This window comes from Emydura macquarii, unplaced genomic scaffold (genome assembly GCF_026122565.2).
Source record: "Emydura macquarii macquarii isolate MOO-44397 ecotype Brisbane River unplaced genomic scaffold, CSIRO-AGI_Emac_v2 contig_1363, whole genome shotgun sequence".
NCBI lineage: Eukaryota > Metazoa > Chordata > Testudines > Chelidae > Emydura > Emydura macquarii.
In genome coordinates this window covers 25,353,767-25,375,211 of record NW_027131500.1, presented here as the reverse complement: position 1 = coordinate 25,375,211, position 21,445 = coordinate 25,353,767, and the positions used below count along the sequence as shown (strand labels likewise).

At 40.8% G+C, this 21,445-nt stretch overlaps 1 long non-coding RNA gene across 1 annotated transcript; it reads right to left on the bottom strand.

Moving 5' to 3' along the window:
- Positions 1-59: 59 nt before the first annotated feature.
- On the bottom strand, positions 60-18,823 carry LOC137155629 (uncharacterized). The gene is made up of 3 exons (XR_010920587.1): positions 18,706-18,823; positions 7,932-8,168; positions 60-996 (listed from the first exon to the last, which is right to left on the bottom strand). It is a non-coding gene; the product is annotated as an uncharacterized lncRNA (long non-coding RNA).
- Between the last annotated feature and the right edge of the window lie 2,622 nt (positions 18,824-21,445).

Genomic DNA, 21,445 nt, shown 5'->3' with positions numbered 1-21,445 from the left:
TAAAAATTCTACTTTTTCATTTTTAAAATTTTGAGTTTTGGGGTTTTTTTTTGGTGTTTTCTGGGAATAGAAAAATTTCAGATTGTTATATGGCTGGTCAATCTCGCCCAACCCATATCTCTCCTCCAAAATAGTCAATAAAAATTTGTCAGAATTTCAGGGTTCTGTAATCAAAATATTAATATTTGAAAAATTTAGACAGGCAATGTTAAAAAAATTAACCAGAAACATTAAATTAATCTCACTGAGGTTTGTAATACTGCAGTTATTTCCTTAAATCAAACCACTGAGGCATTATTAGCTCTTTGCTAATTAATAATTAGCAAGTACACTCTGGCCAAATTTACCTTGGTATAAAAGCAGCTAGAAGTCTTTGTTTAGCTGCCTCAGGCCACAAAGAACAGCTTAGTTTAAACTGGATTTAGCCCTCCGTTTTCTGAAACTGGGGATAGCAAGATCTTTGCTAAATCTCTCAGACTGAAGTGCAGGCATTTGAAACTCCACAGCACCATCTTGGATGGTGATTTAAGCAGCAGGTCTTAATAGCAGTTAAGAAAAGGATCCATGTACCATCTCCATTGAAATAACAAGGATAAATGGGCAAAGAAAACCCTTAGCTCTTTTCTGTCTAAGCAATGTAACATTGAGAGAGAAATCTGCTTTGAGGGAAAAATCTGCAAGAGTCCATCACTTGTGTGTGCACAGTGAGGGGTGAACAGATTCAACATTGGAAGGAAATAATAAATTAAAAAAATATACCTGTCTCAGAAGTCGGGATGGTTAATGTGGTTAATCTGTAGTCCTCTGAAGCTAGTTGTTTAGCAGTTGATTCTCTATTTGTTTTCACTGTAGAACTTGAGAAGGTTTTTACTGATGTCAATGCTAAAGCTGAGATACTTTCATGTCCTAGCACTGTATTCTGCTCAACCTTCTTCGTCGCTGAGGTCATTGGCGCTCCTGGAGTTGTCTCCGTGGTGTCCTCCGTCGCCACCACGACTATTAAATGTTGTGCATACATAATATTAAAAGAAAAAAAATATTTATCATGGGCGGGGCTAGTAGCACTGCCTTTTATTAAGTCTGCCTGCCTTAAGACTCTGGTTTCAGCTGCTTTGCCATACTTTAATGATTCAGGCTGAGTTTTCTGGATAGTTCCAGCTCAGAAGGTTTAGCCATTTACTGAACAAGATGAAGGGAAAAAATGCATCATTTAACCCCATGTGAAAAATATCCTTACATCCATTTCTCTTAAATGGTCTAGCATTTCCCATGCTTTGGAGCAAGGACTTGACATTTGGAATAGGCTCACACTGGTGTTGGGGTTGTGCCTTTTTTCATCCCTGTGAAAATCCGCCTAAATCTAGCTGAGTTAGAAACCTCTGAAAAACCTCGGTTTGCACATGTTCAGCAGCATGCATTAACCCAGGGCAACAGGGACTGAGCAGGTCTTGCCCTGCACTTGCTCCTCCTGCCCACTGGAAGCTGTTGTGGTGCCAGACACCTGAAGTAAGAGCAGAGAGATTGTCTCTCAACACTCCGTGCTGTCACTGCTTCCCCTGCTGATTCCCAGGAAGGATGAAAGTTGCCTGATTCAAATCCTGAAGGGTCAGAGATTTGCTGGGAAGAAGTAAGAACAGAGGAGCAGAGATGGGCTGTGGACAGGGCTAGGGAATAAGATGGGGTGGGGAGGAGACGAACTGTGGGATACATGCTAAAGGACAGTCCAGGACAGACAGAACTGCAATGGGTACAGGGGCAGAAAGGTCTGTAACCACTGTAACACACTCCCATAAAGAACCTGCACTAGAACCTAGGATTCCCTTATGTCATCGTTCCATTGCTGTCTAGCAAATGGCTGCAAAACCCACTGGCAAAGTGCATGTCATATCCCATCTAGTGGCTGGTTCACATGGAAGATAACAACCTATCACTGCTACTAGTTAGGCCATTAAGTCATGTGCTAGAGTTCTTAGTCTAAAGGCTAATGACCTGCTAAAGACCCATAGAAGGAACAATAATGGTCCACATGATAGTTTTTGTTGTGGTTGGTTGTTTGTGCTTTTAAAATTATAGGTAATAACATACAAAAATCTATGTTAAAAGAATGTTAAAGTTGCAAGTCAAGTATGTAAACGCTAGGAAATGCCAGTGTTAAGGTTGCCTGTGCAATTTGAATTTGAATTGTGTGTAAGCAGCATGATACACACTTTAATCACGTATTACTATTTACACAGGACCCCTGCCTTATTCAGTGTATGCACAAGGAGGCTCCCCATTCCAAAGAGCGGAAAGGGGATGAATGGAGAAATGAATTTAGATAAGTAGAAGGAAGGAAAAGGTAACCAAGGGAAAACAAACATTGAACTACACTTAAGTAAAGAGACATAGATATAGAACAAAAAATGTAATGTGGGAAAAGTAGAAAAAGAATGTCATGGTAAGTTACTTTATTTTGTTAGAGAAATGCCAGTCAAATATAAAAGATACTGTATAGAAAGACAAATAAAACAATTCATATATAATGTATATCAAATACAGTTTTATCTATAGTGAGTAATGCCATGAGAAAGATTCACCTGGCACCACTGCGTGAATAAATAAATACATCTATCTTCGAAATAGTTAAATGTTTACCTGGGGTGAAATCCTGGCCCTAGTAAAGTCAGTGGGAGTTTTGTCATTGGTGATCTTCAGCTGTTGCCATGTATTTTACTTATAAACATGAATAATGTTTATTTGGCAATGTCTTCCTCCATCTTCGGCCCCAGCCAGCAGATCTGCACTGCTATGGCAGGAGTGCAGGCTGCCCCCTTTCCAAGGCTGTATCTGGAGCCACTCTGCCTTACTGTCTCCAAGAAGCATTGTGCCCGAGTGCTGCTAGACCCAGCTATATGCTATGGTGCCTGCATGATGGACTTAGGCACCTAAATACTTTTGATCTGTACCTCTGGGCCTCAGATCCCCATCCGTCAAACGGGGACCTATTTATCTTAGTTTTTATACTGATGCCCTCCTGGCAGTGTCTAAGTGCCTACACGTAAAATCAATAGCCATAGCAAAGCTCCTATGGATTTCATGGAGTCTTTGACACTTCTCCCTTTTGGAAGTCAACACTGCTTGGGATAGATTCTTTTATTTGGTTGGTAGGGATTAAGAGTACTAGAGGGGGACTGGTGTTGTCAGTGTCTTTTTTCATAGATTCCAAGGCCATAAGGGACCAATGTGATCATCTAGTCTGACCTCCTGTGTAATACAGGCCATAGAATCCTCTCCCCCCAGTTCCTTCTGAGCTAAAGCATATCTTTTAAAAAAACATCCAATCTTAATTTTTAAAATTGCCAGTGATGGAGAACCTACCACAACCCTGGAAGAATTGTTCCAATGGTTAATTACACTCTCTTTTAAAAATTTACATCTTATTCCAGTCTGAATTTTTCTAGCGTCAGCTTCCAGTCATTGGATCTTAAAATACCTTGGTCTGCTAGACAGAAGATCCCATTATCAAATATTTGTTCCCCATGTGTGTACTTACAGACAGTGATCAAGCACTTTCTTATGGTGGACAGGCTTTTTCAAAAAGCAAGGTTTTGCTGTATTTCTTGAAGACAGACACTGGAGTTACCTGATCTCCTCTGGATACGAGCGCTTCCCTACCTCACAGGGATATTGTGAGAAAAAACACATTGAAGATTCTGAGGTGCTCAGATACTATGGTAATAGGTGCCACACAAATGCTCTAGATAGATAGTTTAACTATAGTGGGGTTTTTTCGTTGCCTTCCTCCTTCCTTTTTTTGTTTAGGACTGGACATGACCTCCGCAACTCTGTTATACTATGTTAAGTGGCATCCATGCTGAGTCTATACATTTTTATTTCCTTGCTTTAGACTTTAGGGTCTTTTTTAATTAGCTTTCCCACTATTTATTACAACCCTCCTTTCTAGACTTTGATATTACAGTGCTAATTTTTGGAAGGATTCCTCTCCCTGAGGATAGCAAACTGTTCCACTGCCTTCGGTTGTCATTTAGTTTTTATTGTGCTGTTTTTGTTTTACCATGGGTTCTCTGAGACAAAATCCAGATTGAACCCAGGTGTCCCCATCTGCCATTTAATTGCCTTCACAGCTTTTGGAAGAGGCATGTTTCCTGTGGAAATCCATTCCAATGAATTCGAGAATCAAATGCTCAAGAAACATGCAGAAGATATTTACAGATAGACACAGGACTGAGGGAACCAGACACTGGAATATAGGATATGAATGAAATTCCTCTCTGTGCAAAGGGCCATCAGCACAAGGCCTCAAATTAGAACATATGTAGGACTTCCATGTGCATAGGTCTCATGCTGGCTTTCTGTTCATTCTAGACAAGGAGAGAACAGAAAGCAACTAGAAAGTTGTCATTCTTAGATTATACATTTTCTGGAGTGGGGATAGTGTCTATGCCTGTATATGTATAGAATCTATCATAGCAAGGACTAAGCCTGGCAGGCATCTCTGGGAACTCTTATAATACAAATATTAAATAAAAAAACCATTCAGGCAACAGACCGGTACATCAATTAGCTGCAAAGGTGTTGGGTGATTAGTGTTAGCATTTAATAATTAAAGTTACAGCACTATTAAGATAAATAGTGGAAGTTCTCTAAGTTCAGGCTACTCTTTCAGGGTGAATTTCACCTAGTGCAGAGGGCCAGCAAAGGGCTAACACCCCACTTAAGTGCAACATAAGGCATATTTAGAAGACCGAAGTGGTGCAAAGGCATCGTGCTGACCCTCGGGCTCTCTTGGGGCAGATTCAGCATGAGAACAGTGCTTTATTTACTCTGGAAACATTACCTTAAAACCAAATGGCTAGAAATGGTGGATTCTCAGAAGAACTGCTGTACCGAGTCAGACCAATAATCCATCTAGCCCAGTATCCTGTCTTTGACAGTGGCCAGTACTAGAACTTCCGGGGGCGTGTACAGAACAGGGCAGTTGGAATGATCATCCCTGTCTTCCCCTTCCAGCATCTGGCAGTCAGAAGTTTAAAGGTCTTCCCAAGCCTGGAGTAGTGTTCATGACCATCTTGGCTAATAGCCATTGATGGATCTATCCTTCATGAATGTATCTAGTTATTTTTTAACCCAGTTATACTTTTGGCCATCACAACAACACATGACAATGAGTTCCACAGGTTAATTGTGTATTATGTGAAAAGGTACTTCCTCCTGTTTGTATTAAACCTGCTTCTTATTAATTTCATTGGGCGACCCCTGGTTTTTGTATCATGGAAAAGGGTAAATAACACGTCTCTTTTCACTTTTTCCACATGATTCATGATTTTATAGACCTCTGCCGTATCTCCCCCTTAGTCATCTCTTTTCTGTGCTAAATGGCCCTAATCTTTTCAGTCTCTCCTCGTTTGGAATACTCTCAATCATCCTTGCTGCCCTTCTCTGAGCCTTTCCCAGTTCTGCTATATCCTTTTTGAGACGGGGTGGCCAGAACTGCACACAATATTCCATGTGGGGTGCATCATGGATTTATATAATGGCATTATATTTTCTGTCTTATCTTCTATTCCTTTCCTTTAAATGAAGACCAGATCTCTTTCTCAAAGATATGCTATATATCCAAGAGAAGTTATGGGATTGGTATAGGGATTACTAGGTGAGGTTCTAGTGTTTGGCTCGACCTGCTAGTTGTGTGAAAACAGCAAACTGCCAGATATACACTAGAATTTTACCTCAAGTTAGTGAGCTCAAGTTAAGAACACATGTTTTTTCCTAATGAAAGCACAGTCTTAATGCTTCCTCTGATGTTACCTAAGCAGAGTGGAAGAGAAGGAGAAAGGGGCCTGACTGGAATAATGCTGAAGGTGAGGAATGGTGTGGGGGTTGAAAAGTGGGTTATAGGGGTCAGAGGTGGGAAGAAGCAGAGGGGCAGGTGATCAGGAGCTGATGAGGGTAGACAGGAGCAGAGGGAAGGGGTCTGGTGGGGTATATATGCCCAGAGAGGAAATGGGTCAGGACCAGATAGGAGCAGGGGGGAAAGGGAGCAGGATCTGGGTGGGAGGGGCAGATAAGAGGAGAGGAGGACAATCCAGAATGTGGGGCGAGGTATATAGGAGAAGAGGGGGACAAAGACAGGTGGGGGGGGGGGTGCAACTGTTCATAAATACTAGCAAATACTCCCCTCCAGAATCAGCTAATAGTTGTGAAACCCACTGACAAAGTATGTGTCTCAACCCACCTCTTATGGCTGGTCCATTAGACAGTGTCCATTGTCCACATAGACAATAGCCTATTACTGCTTCCAGTTTCTCCATTAGTTTAAGTGACAGAGGTCTGTGCTATGCATCTAAAAGTCCAGACCACGATTATCATCAACTTTGACAATGAGTATGGTTTCACAAGATAGAATATCTGTTTTCTCATTGGTTTTCTCATAGTCTCACAGTATTGAATATCTGAGCTACCTCCCAAAGAAATGAAAGAGGCAGTTCACAACTCAGAAATTTAAGCTGTCTGTACACTCAGAAAGATTTCTGTGCATAAGTTATACTTGTTCATATTTCCGTCATATTTCCTTCCTTGGGTTGAGTTGAGAGAGAAGGAGAGAATACACACACACCAGAGCTGTTTGGGAATTTTTAGACAAATTTTTGTTGTTTAAGTATTCCTGAAATGCTGAAACAAACAGGGTCTGTTTCAACAAATTTCCTGACTCCAAAAAATGGAGAGAAAAAAAATTCAAAACTGTCAAAATGTTTCATGAAATGAAAAAATCTTGTCTTCCAGTTTCAAAATTTTCATTTTGAAATTTAAGCCAATTATATTTTTAAAGAGGTTAAAAAAAATCAAAATCAAAATGAAACATTTTGATTGACTTGAACTGAAAAAAAAAAATTGGTTCATAAATGTTTTTAAGATTTCAACTTTTCATCCTGATTCTAGATGGCAAAAAGCTTTGAACTCTTGAAAATTCATATGAAATGGGAAAACCATTTATTGCTCTCTCTCTCTCTATCTCTCTGACACACACACAGACCCGCCCATCCATGCATCTGGTTTATTCCTCCTACATTGTGCCAGGATGGGGATATTTTCCCCTAACCATTCTAAAATTAGAAGACTAAAACAATTTTAAAAAATAGAACTGATTGAAAAGCTACTGAAAAATGAGCAATTAAAAATTCTACTTTTTCATTTTTAAAATTTTGAGTTTTGGGGTTTTTTTTTGGTGTTTTCTGGGAATAGAAAAATTTCAGATTGTTATATGGCTGGTCAATCTCGCCCAACCCATATCTCTCCTCCAAAATAGTCAATAAAAATTTGTCAGAATTTCAGGGTTCTGTAATCAAAATATTAATATTTGAAAAATTTAGACAGGCAATGTTAAAAAAATTAACCAGAAACATTAAATTAATCTCACTGAGGTTTGTAATACTGCAGTTATTTCCTTAAATCAAACCACTGAGGCATTATTAGCTCTTTGCTAATTAATAATTAGCAAGTACACTCTGGCCAAATTTACCTTGGTATAAAAGCAGCTAGAAGTCTTTGTTTAGCTGCCTCAGGCCACAAAGAACAGCTTAGTTTAAACTGGATTTAGCCCTCCGTTTTCTGAAACTGGGGATAGCAAGATCTTTGCTAAATCTCTCAGACTGAAGTGCAGGCATTTGAAACTCCACAGCACCATCTTGGATGGTGATTTAAGCAGCAGGTCTTAATAGCAGTTAAGAAAAGGATCCATGTACCATCTCCATTGAAATAACAAGGATAAATGGGCAAAGAAAACCCTTAGCTCTTTTCTGTCTAAGCAATGTAACATTGAGAGAGAAATCTGCTTTGAGGGAAAAATCTGCAAGAGTCCATCACTTGTGTGTGCACAGTGAGGGGTGAACAGATTCAACATTGGAAGGAAATAATAAATTAAAAAAATATACCTGTCTCAGAAGTCGGGATGGTTAATGTGGTTAATCTGTAGTCCTCTGAAGCTAGTTGTTTAGCAGTTGATTCTCTATTTGTTTTCACTGTAGAACTTGAGAAGGTTTTTACTGATGTCAATGCTAAAGCTGAGATACTTTCATGTCCTAGCACTGTATTCTGCTCAACCTTCTTCGTCGCTGAGGTCATTGGCGCTCCTGGAGTTGTCTCCGTGGTGTCCTCCGTCGCCACCACGACTATTAAATGTTGTGCATACATAATATTAAAAGAAAAAAAATATTTATCATGGGCGGGGCTAGTAGCACTGCCTTTTATTAAGTCTGCCTGCCTTAAGACTCTGGTTTCAGCTGCTTTGCCATACTTTAATGATTCAGGCTGAGTTTTCTGGATAGTTCCAGCTCAGAAGGTTTAGCCATTTACTGAACAAGATGAAGGGAAAAAATGCATCATTTAACCCCATGTGAAAAATATCCTTACATCCATTTCTCTTAAATGGTCTAGCATTTCCCATGCTTTGGAGCAAGGACTTGACATTTGGAATAGGCTCACACTGGTGTTGGGGTTGTGCCTTTTTTCATCCCTGTGAAAATCCGCCTAAATCTAGCTGAGTTAGAAACCTCTGAAAAACCTCGGTTTGCACATGTTCAGCAGCATGCATTAACCCAGGGCAACAGGGACTGAGCAGGTCTTGCCCTGCACTTGCTCCTCCTGCCCACTGGAAGCTGTTGTGGTGCCAGACACCTGAAGTAAGAGCAGAGAGATTGTCTCTCAACACTCCGTGCTGTCACTGCTTCCCCTGCTGATTCCCAGGAAGGATGAAAGTTGCCTGATTCAAATCCTGAAAGGCCAGAGATTTGCTGGGAAGAAGTAAGAACAGAGGAGCAGAGATGGGCTGTGGACAGGGCTAGGGAATAAGATGGGGTGGGGAGGAGACGAACTGTGGGATACATGCTAAAGGACAGTCCAGGACAGACAGAACTGCAATGGGTACAGGGGCAGAAAGGTCTGTAACCACTGTAACACACTCCCATAAAGAACCTGCACTAGAACCTAGGATTCCCTTATGTCATCGTTCCATTGCTGTCTAGCAAATGGCTGCAAAACCCACTGGCAAAGTGCATGTCATATCCCATCTAGTGGCTGGTTCACATGGAAGATAACAACCTATCACTGCTACTAGTTAGGCCATTAAGTCATGTGCTAGAGTTCTTAGTCTAAAGGCTAATGACCTGCTAAAGACCCATAGAAGGAACAATAATGGTCCACATGATAGTTTTTGTTGTGGTTGGTTGTTTGTGCTTTTAAAATTATAGGTAATGACTTACAAAAATTTATGTTAAAAGTATGTTAAAGTTGCAAAGTCAAGTATGTAAACGCTAGGAAATGCCAGTGTTAAGGTTGCCTGTGCAATTTGAATTTGAATTGTGTGTAAGCAGCATGATACACACTTTAATCACGTATTACTATTTATACAGGACCCCTGCCTTATTCAGTGTATGCACAAGGAGGCTCCCCATTCCAAAGAGCGGAAAGGGAGATGAATGGAGAAATGAATTTAGAATTAGAAGGAAGGAAAAGGTAACCAAGGGAAAACAAACATTGAACTACACTTAAGTAAAGAGACATAGATATAGAACAAAAAATGTAATGTAGGAAAAGTAGAAAAAGAATGGCAGGGTAAGTTACTTTATTTTGTTAGAGAAATGCCAGTCAAATATAAAAGATACTGTATAGAAAGACAAATAAAACAATTCATATATAATGTATATCAAATACAGTTTTATCTATAGTGAGTAATGCCATGAGAAAGATTCACCTGGCACCACTGCGTGAATAAATAAATACATCTATCCTCGAAATAGTTAAATGTTTACCTGGGGTGAAATCCTGGCCCTAGTAAAGTCAGTGGGAGTTTTGTCATTGGTGATCTTCAGCTGTTGCCATGTATTTTACTTATAAACATGAATAATGTTTATTTGGCAATGTCTTCCTCCATCTTCGGCCCCAGCCAGCAGATCTGCACTGCTATGGCAGGAGTGCAGGCTGCCCCCTTTCCAAGGCTCCAAGAAGCATTGTGCCCGAGTGCTGCTAGACCCAGCTATCTTCTATGGTGCCTGCATGATGGACTTAGGCACCTAAATACTTTTGATCTGTACCTCTGGGCCTCAGATCCCCATCCGTCAAACGGGGACCTATTTATCTTAGTTTTTATATTGATGCCCTCCTGGCAGTGTCTAAGTGCCTACACGTAAAATCAATAGCCATAGCAAAGCTCCTATGGATTTCATGGAGTCTTTGACACTTCTCCCTTTTGGAAGTCAACACTGCTTGGGATAGATTCTTTTATTTGGTTGGTAGGGATTAAGAGTACTAGAGGGAGACTGGTGTTGTCAGTGTCTTTTTTCATAGATTCCAAGGCCATAAGGGACCAATGTGATCATCTAGTCTGACCGCCTGTGTAATACAGGCCATAGAATCCTCTCCCCCCAGTTCCTTCTGAGCTAAAGCATATCTTTTAAAAAAACATCCAATCTTAATTTTTAAAATTGCCAGTGATGGAGAACCTACCACAACCCTGGAAGAGTTGTTCCAATGGTTAATTACACTCTCTTTTAAAAATTTACACCTTATTCCAGTCTGAATTTTTCTAGCGTCAGCTTCCAGTCATTGGATCTTAAAATACCTTGGTCTGCTAGACAGAAGATCCCATTATCAAATATTTGTTCCCCATGTGTGTACTTACAGACAGTGATCAAGCACTTTCTTATGGTGGACAGGCTTTTTCAAAAAGCAAGGTTTTGCTGTATTTCTTGAAGACAGACACTGGAGTTTTCTGATCTCCTCTGGATAAGAGCGCTTCCCTACTTCACAGGGATATTGTGAGAAAAAACACTGAAGATTCTGAGGTGCTCAGATACTATGGTAATAGGTGCCACACAAATGCTCTAGATAGATAGTTTAACTATAGTGGGTTTTTTTCGTTGCCTTCCTCCTTCCTTTTTTTGTTTAGGACTGGACATGACCTCCGCAACTCTGTTATACTATGTTAAGTGGCATCCATGCTGAGTCTATACATTTTTATTTCCTTGCTTTAGGCTTTAGGGTCTTTTTTAATTTGCTTCCCCACTATTTATTAAAACCTTCCTTTCTAGACTTTGATATTACAGTGCTAATTTTTGGAAGGATTCCTCTCCCTGAGGATAGCAAACTGTTCCACTGCCTTCGGTTGTCATTTAGTTTTTATTGTGCTGTTTTTGTTTTACCATGGGTTCTCTGAGACAAAATCCAGATTGAACCCAGGTGTCCCCATCTGCCATTTAATTGCCTTCACAGCTTTTGGAAGAGGCATGTTTCCTGTGGAAATCCATTCCAATGAATTCGAGAATCAAATGCTCAAGAAACATGCAGAAGATATTTACAGATAGACACAGGACTGAGGGAACAAGACACTGGAATATAGGATATGAATGAAATTCCTCTCTGTGCAAAGGGCCATCAGCACAAGGCCTCAAATTAGAACATATGTAGGACTTCCATGTGTATAGGTCTCATGCTGGCTTTCTGTTCATTCTAGACAAGGAGAGAACAGAAAGCAACTAGAAAGTTGTCATTCTTAGATTATACATTTTCTGGAGTGGGGATAGTGTCTATGTCTGTATATGTATAGAATCTATCATAGCAAGACTAAGCCTGGCAGGCATCTCTGGGAACTTTTATAATACAAATATTAAATAAAAAAACCATTCAGGCAACAGACCGGTACATCAATTGGCTGCAAAGGTGTTGGGTGATTAGTGTTAGCATTTAATAATTAAAGTTACAGCACTATTAAGATAAATAGTGGAAGTTCTCTAAGTTCAGGCTACTCTTTCAGGGTGAATTTCACCTAGTGCAAAGGGCCAGCAAAGGGCTAACACCCCACTTAAGTGCAACATAAGGCATATTTAGAAGACCGAAGTGGTGCAGAGGCATCGTGCTGACCCTCGGGCTCTCTTGGGGCAGATTCAGCATGAGAACAGTGCTTTATTTACTCTGGAAACATTACCTTAAAACCAAATGGCTAGAAAATGATGGATTCTCATAAGAACTGCTGTACCGAGTCAGACCAATAATCCATCTAGCCCAGTATCCTGTCTTTGACAGTGGCCAGTACTAGAACTTCCGGGGGCGTGTACAGAACAGGGCAGTTGGAATGACTTCCCTGTCTTCCCCTTCCAGCATCTGTCAGTCAGAAGTTTAAAGGTCTTCCCAAGCCTGGAGTAGTGTTCATGACCATCTTGGCTAATAGCCATTGATGGATCTATCCTTCATGAATGTATCTAGTTATTTTTTAACCCAGTTATACTTTGGCCATCACAACAACACATGACAATGAGTTCCACAGGTTAATTGTGTATTATGTGAAAAGGTACTTCCTCCTGTTTGTATTAAACCTGCTTCTTATTAATTTCATTGGGCGACCCCTGGTTTTTGTATCATGGAAAAGGGTAAATAACACGTCTCTTTTCACTTTTTCCACATGATTCATGATTTTATAGACCTCTGCCGTATCTCCCCCTTAGTCATCTCTTTTCTGCGCTAAATGGCCCTAATCTTTTTAGTCTCTCCTCGTTTGGAATACTCTCAATCATCCTTGCTGCCCTTCTCTGAGCCTTTCCCAGTTCTGCTATATCCTTTTTGAGACGGGGTGGCCAGAACTGCACACAATATTCCATGTGGGGTGCATCATGGATTTATATAATGGCATTATATTTTCTGTCTTATCTTCTATTCCTTTCCTTTAAATGAAGACCAGATCTCTTTCTCAAAGATATGCTATATATCCAAGAGAAGTTATGGGATTGGTATAGGGATTACTAGGTGAGGTTCTAGTGTTTGGCTCGACCTGCTAGTTGTGTGAAAACAGCAAACTGCCAGATATACACTAGAATTTTACCTCAAGTTAGTGAGCTCAAGTTAAGAACACATGTTTTTTCCTAGTGAAAGCACAGTCTTAATGCTTCCTCTGATGTTACCTAAGCAGAGTGGAAGAGAAGGAGAAAGGGGCCTGACTGGAATAATGCTGAAGGTGAGGAATGGTGTGGGGGTTGAAAAGTGGGTTATAGGGGTCAGAGGTGGGAAGAAGCAGAGGGGCAGGTGATCAGGAGCTGATGAGGGTAGACAGGAGCTGAGGGAAGGGGTCTGGTGGGGTATATATGCCCAGAGAGGAAATGGGTCAGAACCAGATAGGAGCAGGGAGGAAAGGGAGCAGGATCTGGGTGGGAGGGGCAGATAAGAGGAGAGGAGGACAATCCAGAATGTGGGGCGAGGTATATAGGAGAAGAGGGGTACAAAGACAGGTGGGGGGGTGCAACTGTTTATAAATACTAGCAAATACTCCCCTCCAGAATCAGCTAATAGTTGTGAAACCCACTGACAAAGTATGTGTCTCAACCCACCTCTTATGGCTGGTCCATTAGACAGTGTCCATTGTCCACGTAGACAATAGCCTATTACTGCTTCCAGTTTCTTCATTAGTTTAAGTGACAGAGGTCTGTGCTATGCATCTAAAAGTCCAGACCATGTTTATCACCAGCTTTGACGGTGAGTATGGTTTCACAAGATAGAATATCTGTTTTCTCATTGGTTTTTTTGGAGGGGGATTGTTTTACGGGTTTTTTAAGTTAGGAAATTATATTTAAAAATCTACATTTAAGAACGCTAAAATTGCAAAGTCAAGCTCTCAGAAGTTAGGAAATTCCAGAATTAAGGCTGACCATCCATTCTTAATTCATCCCCTTTGTGTGTATGCACTATGATGCTCACATGCTATTTTTCCACAGGACCCCTGCCTCATTCAGTGCACAATGTACATGCACTCATGATGAATGAGGGCTGTGTTGTGAACGAAGCTGTTGTTTGTAAGACCCTGGCCTCTTGTTGCAGAAGTGGAAAGGTGAATGAAGCAAGGGATTACCAGAAAAAAAAAGATGGTCTCATATTAAGGAAGCTGACCACCACCCTAGATATCTCTGACTTCCTGTGTATTGCTGGAGAAGTCAGTTAAACTACATTTTTCACAGGTGGTTATTAATAGTGTGTTCCTCGTTTTCTCAGTGCCCAGTGTGACTCCTGGGTCTGATATGCAGAAGTGCTGAACACTCATGACTGCAGCTGAAGTCAGTGGGATCTGTGCTTAGAACATATACAGTACTATACGAATAATGCTAAGTACGCTGAAAAATCAGTCCTAGGTATCTCAAGCTGGGGATCCAAAATTAGTGGATACTTGACTATTTTGGCCTTCATCGCTCAGTTCCCTTTGTGTAAATTGGAGGTATTAATCTCACAGGGGTGTTGTGAAAATCAATTCATTAATGTTTGTGAAGCATTGATACTAAAATGATGAGTACCACAGAAAAGTCCCTAAGGACATTCATTTTGTATTCAGTGTAGGGTTTGAATGGTGTGCATTTAAATAATTTAAAAAATGAATGAGGAAGATAAAAATAAATATTGAGTAACTTCTCATTCACTGAATGAGGCAGGGGGAAAATAGTATGTTATCATGCAATTAAAGACTATATTACAATGCATACACATAAGGGGGTAAATTGAGGTTGTGCACACAACCTGAACTCCGGTATTTCCTAATTTTTGAGCGCTTGACTTTACAATTTTAATGTTCCTTTAACTTAGGTTTTTGGGTGTAATTTAAAATATATTGATGTATAGTATGATATCACATATTGGCATAGCATTGATTTTAAACGTTGTAGAGAGTTTTGTTACATTTTTAGCACACTTTAGTCATGGCAATATCTCTTTGAATTATGCGTGCACTACATTATGAGATGTATCACAAAAATTAAGCAATAAGACAAAACACTGTTTGGTATTAAGCACTACCACACAGAATGCAGCGTGTGGGCCTCCTGGCCAAAAGCCAAGTTTCTTCAACAGCCACGACTGAGGTGGTATCACAAAGTATCACTCTCCCCTGGAATGTGTACCTGAAACTGCAAGTTAACTTAGTTCACTTCCACTTTTTTGTACAGAATAAATTACATCTTTTTCCGCTTTTATTGTAAAAATTGCAAGTCTTGGAGATATTGACAAGAATTATCATGTTTGGGGAAGCTCAGGGACCGCAATCAGATTCCTGTTTTGGTGCATGTCATTTCTAAAACTAAGCAAATACTGCAAAATACTTTCCACAAATTAATAACAGTTTACATTCACATAGTACTTTTCATCTGGAGAGTTACGTAAATACTATAGTCCTGGGTGTTATGGAAACCCATGAGACAGTTACAGTAGATTAGCTAGACCTCAAAACTTTTTAAAAAGTTGGACAAACTTCATTACTCCATTTTACAATGGTGTGTTAAGAGAGAATGTCTGTGTCCCATGCTTATCACTGTGGTAGCTGAGGAATTGATTTTTCTCTTATTTACACGAGTTTAAATCTCCATAGGAGTCAGTGGAGTTAAATTGGTGTAAGGAAGTTGATAATCAGGCCCAAACAGTTTAAATTACTTGACCAAGGCTACAAAGCCAGTCAGTGGCAGAAGTTCAGAAGAGAACTCTGTCAGGCAGTGACAGAACGAAACAAACAAACATTCAACTGTTTATAAAATCTTAGGCAATTTAGGTTTACTTCTCAATATTAGGACACTAAAATTACTACTAGAGGGTAGCCAAGGTGTTATTTCCACTAAAAAGTGTAAGGCTAGGTAACACACCTTTCACCTATACTGGGGAAAACGGGCAAGAAAAAAACATGGCAATGTTTTCTAGAAAGAAAAATTCCAGTTGGACAATACATTACAGTCCTTTTTTGGTGCTGGGGTTTTCTATGAATCTTGTCAATTTCCCCATTTTAATGTCACCTTCTGAGACTAGAAGCCGTGACTCCAACATGAGAATTTGACAGAGGGCACTGAACTTCTGAGATAGAGAGATGGATGAAATATAGAGATAGTAGCATTATATTGTCCTGCCTCATGGACCACAGAAGATAGATGGTTTTATTTTTCACCCATTTGGTGAAATAGAGAACTATTATGTTATTAAATGTACAATAAAATTAGGAAACATTAGTTAATGTACAAGAACATCCCTTCCCCAAAATCTTTCTGCAATTTTAAATGTGCTATGACATTCAAACCTGTCCTCCTTTGGCTGTCTGTAAATACTGTATAAAACTTTTTTCATGACAAAAACAAAAACAAAAAACCCCAGACCCACTAATATAACTTTTTAGTGGATACCAATGAGATAGAAGGGAATGAACTTAGTAAAATTGCTTCAACATTAAGTGGATGCTTCTTAAAAATATTTAAGTCATGGCATTAAAAACAAAACAAACCACGCTATATGGCAGTGAGTGAAGTCCCACACATGAATTATACATTCTGAAATGGCTGATGGGGCTATGTTTTTGCAGCAAAGTTTCTTGGACAGACAGTTAAGTAAAAAAAACAACCATCCTCTAGTGTACATGCTAATCAACTCCTATTGCCTTGCCTGCAATGTCTTCCCATTTAGAAAGTTCATCCTGGACTATTTCAGGACTCCCAGAGATCACACCCACAACTCCTGGAGTTAATCAAAAGGGGGTCACAGAGGTTTGTCTGTGAGATTGCAATAAGGGAACGCAATTCCGCTTATGGAAGGTCTCGACATCCCTAGCTGAGCTATCACATCATAGTTGTGGATCTCCATATTCAGAATATGCTGCACCCATTTGCAGTCTGTTTATATCGTTCAGGAGTTAGAGCAAAATCTCGTCCTGTCAGTGCTGCAAAGGAGAGCAGGGGTGCTGGCACACACATCTTTTCCCACAGCAGTGGTTCCCAACCTTTTTGGCTTGAAGGCCACAGATATCATATTGACAACGCTGAAGGGCCACCAGTCTCCGCCAGCAGCTCCCACCCCACTGCAGCCGGACGGAAGGAGCCTCCTTGCTGATCTCCTGTCTCACTGGCTGCAGCAGGGAAACCGCACGCGTCCTGTATCCCCATGCGCTCCACCTGGATCCTGAACCCTAGGTAGTGGCTCCCTTCTGCTGCCAGGGGGATGGGAGACCAGTGCTCCCTTCCCTCAGGCTCCAGCAGGGGCCCCAGCACCTAGGGACCCAAGCAGAGCGCTTTGCTCTCTGCTGGAGCCGGGGGACAGGAGCACTGATCTCCCCTCTCTCTGGCGTCAGCAGGGACCCCAACACCTATGGACCCAGGCAGAACGCTTTGCCGTGCTCCCTGCTATCACCAGGGGGAGAGGAGCACTGATCTCCCATCCCTTTAGCTGCAGCAAAGAGCCTGCACTGGTCTTGTAGCCCTGCGGAAATGTGCTCCGCCTGGGTCCTTAGGCAGTGGCTCTCTTCTTCAGCCAGTGGGAGGGGAGCCGCAGGCCACTTTGAAAGCCCCATGGGCCACTTTTGGCCCTGGGCCACAGGTTGGGAACCACTGGTCTCCAGGACCCCTGCTAGCCAGAGCACAATTCCAAGGAGTAGTTGGGTGCACCTGCCTACTCCTTTGAAAAGGAACAGCATGAATGCTCAGTCTACACATGCTCTTGAGTGCAGGATAGGCACTAACGAGTAGACCATGCTCTCATGTGCTAGTCAGGTGCACTGGCCAGAAACCCTCCTATTGTAGCACTCATTTGAGGGGTAAGTAGGACTCCTACAATTCTACTGCATGGGTGGGGTGGGGTGGGGTGGGGTGGGGTGCGGAGGGGAAAGAGGTGGAGAGTAAGCTCCCTTTCCCCCTCAAAATGCTCAATGCACTAACACAGTGGAAGGATCTAGCCCTATGTAATCATGGAGGAAAAGTTTGATTAAAATTCAGGGGACAAAGTCTAATTAAGTGTCATGCAATCACATATTTTGAGCATTGCATTTAAAAATCTTTTATTAGACATGGCTTATGGCAGGCCACCCTCCCCAAAATACTCCTTGAAAACTCCCAAAATACCAATTCCTAATAATACCAGTGTTATGGGTGGTGGAAAACTCATGAAAACTCACAAAGGGAGACACCATGATTTCTCACAGGAAGAGAGATTACAACCCCCACTACTGCAATCACCAGCACTTTGGGATTTACAATTTAGTGGATACCAGTGGGCGGATGAAGCTCTTGGAACACAAAGACAAACGCTTCATGTCTAAATGGCCTGGACTTACTTCCTCATGAAAGCTGTGTTTTCATGCTTGCTGTTTTGCAGTAGCTCTGAGACTCAGTACTATGTCTGAGTGTCACTCTACTTCCATTTGGAGAAGAAATACTCTCATCACTGATATTTGTCACCACAATGCTAATTTAATTTAGCAAACAATTAGTTAACGTTTACTTTTGACATATGCTGGTGAAAATAAATTGTTTAAAGTTGCAAAAAGATGTTGGTGCTTAGCCCTCTTATACCTTCAATAGATTTATTTTTAAATAACATGATCACATTTATTTTTGAAGGTTAGTAACTTTAGAGGTGCCATGTACATCAAATTTACAAAATATCTATATGCTTGGTCGCACCATTAGGTGAGTTGTACCATATGTATTACAAAACCATGTTGATAGAGGTGTAACATACGCAGCAATAGTTCTAGTAATACAATACATTAATACATAGCTGTTAAAAATCAGTATGTTATTTATATTGATTGATATTGAACTCAGAAGTAATAGGGATCTAGGTATGTTTACATAAAATCAGGAGACAAGTTGAAGTAAAAGAAATAATACATAACTGACAAGAAAAAAAGTAAAAAGAATAAAAATGTTCACTCACCTGACAGTAGTAGAATGCAAGGAAATATAGTTTTGCACATCTTCATTTCTTCCTTTAATTTCTAACCACAGAGAAAAATACCCAGAAAAACAAACCAAAACTCCTTGCTTTGTTCCCTCCAACCAGCATGCTATTTGTGATTGCTACACCCTCAGGCAACAAACTACACTTCACTATCTCTCTGCCCCGAGGCTTCCTGAGCTTCTAATGAACCAATAAGAAACAGGCCACAAGCAATAAATCATCTGCCGAAAATGGCTAATGCATCATGCAGGACGTGGAACTTGGGGAGTGTTATTAAGTCAATTTTGTACACTGAATATCAAAGTGAACTGTGCAGAGGATATGAAAGTTATAAAACTACCAACCGAATGGCAAAATCACATGTAAAAACAGGTTCTGAGCTGTGCAGTCATTTAGTAATGCTTTAATTATATAGTCCATATAATGATATTTAACACTAATTGAGTGATTTTATCCATAGATCTCAAAGCTCTTTATAATTGTGGATATGTATCATTTTGCAGACTGGAAAACTGAGGCACAAAGAGGTAAAATGTCTTACTGAAGGTCATGCAACAAAACAATTGCAGCCCTTTGTGCTGATCATTGGACCACAGTCCCATCCAAAATATTCAGCATTTCATGAAAATAATTAATGTATTTATATCTATAAAGTGCTTAAAAACACTTCCCACTGTTGCTACTGGACACTTTGTGATCAATGTGGATACCAGTGAGACACAGTACGCCCGATTTGCAGATCAATAAGGTTTAATGTGCAACGTTTTCTATAAATATACTAGTTAAATACAAAGCCTAAAACGAACTACAATAGATCATACTCACTATGCCTGGAGAGTTAAGCAGTTACTCAGAAGGCTGTACTCAGGAATGGCTTTCTTCAGGGGCCCCGCCAGGGAGTCAGTGGATCCTCTGCTAGGCCTGTAGGATAGTGGTCAAGCAACTCAAATTGTACTGGGCTTCCAACACCCACACCGAAAAGTTCAGCTCCAATATAGCAGGTGATATTATTAATCTTTCTAATCTAACTTTCTAGGACCTTCTATAGGTGGGACCTGAGTGCCTCCCAAAATTGTGGCCCAGTTTTCCATCTGGGCTGACTTAGGTGCATGGACTCAGTCTGAATTAGAACACAGGCCATGCAGTTTCTTCAAATAAAACTGTGATAAACTCAGGCAATAAAGCAAACCCTTCCATTGAGATGTGTGCATGAGCTGACAATACAACAAAAAATGTTTGGGAATAAATTTTCAAAATTGCAAACATGCATGTGCACTCATATCCCCAGAGACAGGGCTCTCTAGGTGCATGGACATCCCATACAGAGCGGAAAGGTCTAAATGGAAAGGTCTAAATGTTTGAAAAAACCAGCAATTTCCCCTTCCACCAAGTGTAGCCAAAGAAACTAAGGGCAAGCCAAAGACAAGGCAGTAATTCTAAGCCAGCTAAATGCTGCATGCACCACATTTGATTTTCAGTGATTTGGAGCACATTTTTGGGGGTGCAGGTAAATTCAGAGAATATGAAATCTAGTCATTGGCATGCTTGCTCTGACTTGCTTCTGAATTTGAGCTCATATGCACCTACATGTTCATCAACCATGTCCAGACAGGAGAGTGTGGGAGCTCACAGTGCAAGAGGAATCTCAGCCCCTCTGTTGGAAGACTGTTCCTAGCAACATCTCAGACAATAATCTTACCATCACTGGACTCCATTGAATATGCAGATCCTATAAAGGTAATGGGCTATTGGACCAGCCAATCCCATTCCAGAGCACATCCCCTTTAAGCACAGGAAACTCTTATACAGATCACCTGACTAAAATGGGAAGGGTGGGTTCAGGTTCCTGAATCACGTGACTACCATTTAAGGATTAAAAAGAAGTGTTCTGTGCTCAGTCAAGGGAAACCTAAAGTCAGAAGAGAGGCTTTCTTCAGGTACGATCAGGACAATGGTTAGATAGGGAAGCCTGCTAGGATTCAATCACAGCCCCAGGAAGGAGGGCTGTGGAGATCCTATCTCTAGGGAAGAAGGAGTCTGAGCCCAGGAAAAGGGGTAGGAATTATCCTAGGGGTAGGTTGCTCAAAAGCGAGACTATCGGAGCTCCCTCGCTCAGAAGGAACTGAGGAGGTGAGAAAGAGTCAGAGCCTGAAGCCAACGTACATTGAAAGCCCTGTCACAGGGAGGTTTTGAGCCTAGGAAGGCCGAGGAATTATATTTATTGGGTGAGGGCTTAATAATTCAGCCCACAGGAGAGGGAATGTTATTTTGTGTGTGTGTGATTAAAGAACCAAGAAGGGGAAAAAGTGAGGTGGGGTAGCTGCAGCGCCACATCACAGAGTGCCATGCTCTGGAACTGCACTGGGCTCTAGGTCTGTATCTTACAAGTGTCACAATTTAACTGCCAAAAGTCAATGTAGTTGTTGAGAAAAAAATCTGGTGGAGTTCACACGTTTGTCCAAACTTACAGTGTTATGACTTGACTAGAGTTCCATGTAGGAAGGGTGCAAAAAAAAAAAAAAAAAAGAGTGACTTCCCCATTATTCTGTGCCATTAGGAAAGACTACCAGTAAATATATGTGAGGCCAGGATTAGATCTTCCAAGAAATGTTCCTTCACATCATTTCTGAAAATTTCATGTGAAGTGTGCCAGAGACTCTTATGTGTGAGCTCCTGTTTTGGACTGATAAAGTGTGAGTGGATGAAACCAAACAGC